The sequence below is a fragment of the Arachis hypogaea genome, chromosome 18, assembly GCF_003086295.3.
Source record: "Arachis hypogaea cultivar Tifrunner chromosome 18, arahy.Tifrunner.gnm2.J5K5, whole genome shotgun sequence".
NCBI lineage: Eukaryota > Viridiplantae > Streptophyta > Magnoliopsida > Fabales > Fabaceae > Arachis > Arachis hypogaea.
The window spans coordinates 106,930,356-106,935,872 of NC_092053.1; the positions used below are offsets into that span (position 1 = coordinate 106,930,356).

Below are 5,517 nucleotides of genomic sequence, written 5' to 3' on the forward strand. Positions count from 1 at the left end.
ATTTCAGCCAGAAAATACCTGAAAGCACAGAAAAACACACAAACTCATAGTAAAGTCCAGAAATGTGAATTTAACATAAAAACTAATGAAAACATCCCTAAAAGTAACTAGATCCTACTAAAAATATACTAAAAACAATGCCAAAAAGCGTATAAATTATCCGCTCATCACAACACCAAACTTAAATTGTTGCTTGTCCCCAAGCAACTGAAAATCAAATAGGATAAAAAGAAGAGAATATACTATAAATTCCAAACTATCAATGAAACATAGTTTCAATCATATGAGCGGGACTTATAGCTTTTTGCCTCTTGAATAGTTTTGGCATCTCACTTTATCCATTGAGGTTCAGAATGATTGGCATCTATAGGAACTCAGAGTTCAGATAATGTTATTGATTCTCCTAGTTCAGTATGATGATTCTTGAACACAGCTATTTTATGAGTCTTGGCCGTGGCCCTAAGCACTTTGTTTTCCAGTATTACCACCGGATACATAAATGCCACAGACACATAATTGGGTGAACCTTTTCAGATTGTGACTCAGCTTTGCTAGAGTCCCCAATTAGAGGTGTCCAGGGTTTTTAAGCACACTCTTTTTTTGCTTTGGACCTTGACTTTAACCGCTCAGTCTCAAGTTTTCACTTGACACCTACACGCCACAAGCACATGGTTAGGGACAGCTTGGGTTAGCCGCTTAGACCAGGATTTTATTCCTTTAGGTCCTCCTATCCACTGATGCTCAACAGCCTTGGGATCCTTTTTATTTGCCCTTGCCTTTTGGTTTTAAGGGTTATTGGCTTTTTCTGCTTGCTTTTTCTTTTTCTTTCTATTTTTTTTTCTATTTTTTTCGCCCCTTTTTTTTTTCTGCAAGCTTTGTTCTTTGCTGCTTTTTCTTGCTTCAAGAATCATTTTTATGATTTTTCAGATTATCGAATAACATGTTTCCTAGTCATCATTCTTTCAAGAGCCAACATATTTAACATTCTTAAACAACAACTTCAAAAGACATATGCACTGTTCAAGCATACATTCAGAAAACAAGAAGCATTGTCACCACATCAATATAATTAAACTAAGTTCAAGGATAAATTCGAAACTCATGTACTTCTTGTTCTTTTGAATTAAAACAGTTTTTATTTAAGAGAGGTGATGGATTCATAGGACATTCATAACTTTTAGACATAGTTACTAACTACTAATGATCATGTAGTGAAGGCACAAACATTGATAAGCACATAATATAGAAAACGAAAAACAGAGAAAGAAGAACAAGGAATGAATCCACCTTAGTGATGGTGGCATTTCCTTCTTGAGGAACCAATGATGTCCTTGAGCTCTTCTATGTCTCTTCCTTGTCTTTGTTGCTCCTCCCTCATTGCTTTTTGATCTTCTCTTATTTCATGAAGCATGATGGAGTGCTCTTGATGTTCCACCCTTAGTTGTCCCATATTGGAACTCAATTCTTCTAGGGAGGTGTTGATGTGCTCCCAATAGTTTTGTGGAGGAAAGTGCATTTGAGGCATTTCCGGAATCTCATGGTGATGAGCTTCTTGCGCCTCTTGAGCTCCATGACTGGGCTCTCTTGCTTGCTCCATCTTTTTCTTAGTGATGGGCTTTTCCTCTTTAATGAGGATATCTCCCTCTATGTCAATCCCAGTTGAATTGCATAGGTGGCAAATGAGGTGAGGAAAGGCTAACCTTGCCATGGTGGAGGACTTGTCAGCCACCTTGTAGAGTTCTTGAGGTATAATCTCATGAACTTCCACCTCTTCTCCAATCATGATGCTGTGGATCATGATGGCCAGGTCTATAGTAACTTCAGACCGGTTGCTAGTGGGAATGATTGAGCATTGAATAAACTCCAACCATCCTCTAGCTATAGGCTTGAGGTCCAATCTTCTTAGTTGAACCGGCTTGCCTTTGGAGTCAATCTTCCATTGAGCTCCTTCTACACATATGTCCATAAGGACTTGGTCCAACCTTTGATCAAAGTTGACTCTCCTTGTGTAGGGGCGTGCGTTCTCTTCCATGTATGGCAAGTTGAACGCCAACCTCACATTCTCCGGACTAAAATCTAAGTATTTCCCCCGAACCATTGTAACATAGTTCTTTGGATCCGGGTTCTTACTTTGATCATGGTTCTTGGTGATCCATGCATTGGCATAGAACTCTTGAACCATTAGGATGCCGACTTGTTGGATGGGATTTGTTAGAACTTCCCAACCTCTTCTTTGAATTTCATGTCGGATCTCCGGATACTCATTTCTTTTGAGTTTAAAAGGGACCTCAGGGATCACCTTCTTCTTGGCCACAACATCATAGAAGTGGTCTTGATGGGCTTTGGAGATGAATCTTTCCATCTCCCATGACTCGGATGTGGAAGATTTTGTCTTCCCTTTCCCTCTTCTAGAGGATTCTCCGGTCTTAGATGCCATCAATGGTAATGGAAAAACAAAAAAGCTATGCTTTTACCACACCAAACTTAGAATATTGCTCGCCCTCGAGCAATAAACAAAAGAATAGAAGAAGAAGAAGAAGAAATATGGAGAGGGAGAGGGAGATGTGGTTTCGGCCAAGAGGAGTGTAGAGGGGTGTGATGTGTGAATTTGATGAAGAATGGAGGTCTTTATATAGGGAAGGGAGGTGGGGTATTGTTTCGGCCATATGGGTGGGTTTGGGTGGGAAATTGGTTTTGAATTTTGAAGGTAGGTGAAGTTTATGAGGTAGGTTTATGGGGAAGAGGAGATGGATGTGAGTGGTGAAGGTTTAGTGGGGAAGAGAGATTGAGGTGATTGGTGAGGGGTTTTTAGGGAAGAGTGTTTGTGGGGTTGTGTGAAAGAGAGTGGTGAGAAGAAGTGAGTGGAGGTAGGTGGGGATCCTGTGGGGTCCACAGATCCTGAGGTGTTCAAGGAATTACATCCCTGCACCCATTAGGCATGTAAAAATGCCTTTGTACCCAACTCTGGGCGTTCAGCGCCAGGTTGGTGGCCATTTTGGGCGTTCAACGCCCATCTGTGTGCCATTTCTGGCGTTGAACGCCAGAACCATGCCTGTTCTGGCGTTCAGCGCCCAGAAGCTGCCCATTTTGGGCGTTCAGCGCCAGAACCATGCTCTGTTCTGGCGCTGAACGCCAGACAGATGCTCCTCCAGGGTGTGATTTTTCTTCTGCTGTTTTTTTATTCCGTTTTCAATTTTTATATTTATTTTGTGACTCCACATGATCATGAACCTAAGAAAACATGAAAAACAATAAAAATAAGAATTAGATACACATTGGGTTGCCTCCCAACAAGCGCTTCTTTAATGTCAATAGCTTGACAGTGGGCTCTCATGGAGCCTCACAGATGTGCAGAGCTTTGTTGAGACTTTCCAACACCAAACTTAGAGTTTGGTTGTGGCCTCCCAACACCAAACTTAGAGTTTGACTGTGGGGGCTCTGGTTGACTCTGCTTTGAGAGAAGCTTTTCAAGCTTCCTCTCCATGGTTGCAGAGGGAGATCCTTGAGTTTTGAATACAAGGGAGTTCTCATTCCATTGAAGGACTATTTCACCTCTGTCAACATCAATCACAGCTCTTGCTGTGGCCAGGAAAGGTCTTCCTAGGATGATGGATTCATCCTCTTCCTTTTCAGTATCCAGGACTATGAAATCAGCAGGGATGTAAAGGCCCTCAACCTTTACTAAAACGTCCTCTACTTGTCCATAAGCCTGTCTTCTTGAGTTGTCTGCCATCTCTAGTGAGATTTTAGCAGCTTGCACCCCATAGATTCCCAGTTTCTCTATTACAGAGAGGGGCATGAGGTTTATCCCTGAACCAAGGTCACACAGAGCTTTAAAGATCATGGTGCCTATGGTGCAGGGTATTATGAACTTTCCAGGATCCTGTCTCTTCTGAGGCAATGTCAGTTGATCCAGATCACTTAGTTCATTGATGAACAAGGGAGGTTCAACTTCCCAAGCATCAATGCCAAATAATTTGGCATTCAGCTTCATGATTGCACCAAGAAACTTGGCAGTTTGCTCTTCAGTGACATCCTCATTCTCTTCAGAAGAGGAATACTCCTCAGAGCTCATGAAGGGCATAAGGAGGTTCAATGGAATCTCTATGGTCTCTAGATGAGCCTCAGAGTCCTTTGGTTCCCCAGAGGGACGCTCCTTATTGATCACTGGACGTCCCAGGAGGTCTTCCTCCTTGGGATTCACGTCCTCTCCTCTCGTCAGAGGTTCGGCCATGGCGCTTATGTCAATGGCCTTGCACTCTCCTTTTGGGTTCTCTTCTGTATTGCTTGGGAGAGTACTAGGAGGGATTTCAGTGATCCTTTTACTCAGCTGGCCCACTTGTGCTTCCAGATTTCTAATGGAAGACCTTGTTTCATTCATGAAACTTACAGTGGCCTTAGATAGATCAGAGACTAGATTTGCTAAATTAGAAGCATTTTGTTCAGAGTTCTCTGTCTGTTGCTGAGTTGATGATGGAAAAGGTTTGCTATTGCTAAACCTGTTTCTTCCACCATTATTAAAGCCTTGTTGGGGCTTTTGATCCTTCCATGAGAAATTTGGATGATTTCTCCATGTTGAGTTATAGGTGTTTCCATAAGGTTCACCTAAGTAGTTCACCCCTGCTATTGCAGGGTTCTCAGGATCATAGGCTTCTTCTTCAGAAGATGCCTCTTGAGTACTGTTGGATGCAGCTTGCATTCCATGCAGACTCTGAGAAATCATATTGACTTGCTGAGTCAATATTTTATTCTGAGCCAATATGGCATTCAGAGTATCAACTTCAAGAACTCCCTTCTTCATAGGCGTCCCATTGCTTACAGGATTCCTTTCAGAAGTGTACATGAACTGGTTATTAGCAACCATGTCAATGAGTTCTTGAGCTTCTGCAGGCGTTTTCTTTAGGTGAATGGATCCACCTGCAGAGGTATCCAATGACATCTTTGATAACTCAGATAAACCATCATAGAATATATCCAGGATGGTCCATTCTGAAAGCATGTCAGAAGGGCACTTTTTGGTCAACTGTTTGTATCTTTCCCAAGCTTCATAGAGGGATTCACCTTCTTTCTGTCTGAAGGTTTGAACATCAGCTCTAAGCTTGCTCAGCTTTTGAGGAGGAAAGTACTTGGCTAAGAAAGCCGTGACCAGCTTATCCCAAGAGTTCAGGCTGTCTTTGGGTTGAGAATCCAACCATAATCTAGCTCTGTCTCTTACAGCAAAAGGGAAAAGCATGAGCTTGTAGACTTCAGGATCTACTCCATTAGTCTTAACAGTATCACATATCTGCAAGAATTCAGTTAAGAACTGAAAAGGATCTTCAGATGGAAGTCCATGAAACTTGCAGTTCTGCTGCATCAGAGAAACTAATTGAGGTTTCAGCTCAAAGTTGTTTGCTCCAATGGCAGGAATGGAGATGCTTCTTCCATGTAAATTGGAATTAGGTGCAGTAAAGTCACCAAGCATCTTCCTTACATTATTATTATTTTCGGCTGCCATCTCCTCTGCCTGTTCGAAAA

General features: G+C 42.0%; 1 non-coding gene across 1 annotated transcript; it reads left to right on the forward strand.

Moving 5' to 3' along the window:
• The first annotated feature begins 4,993 nt into the window (after window positions 1-4,993).
• Window positions 4,994-5,101, forward strand: LOC112773411 (small nucleolar RNA R71). Its single transcript, XR_003187962.1, has one exon. It is a non-coding gene; the product is annotated as a small nucleolar RNA R71 (small nucleolar RNA).
• The last annotated feature ends 416 nt before the right edge of the window (window positions 5,102-5,517 follow it).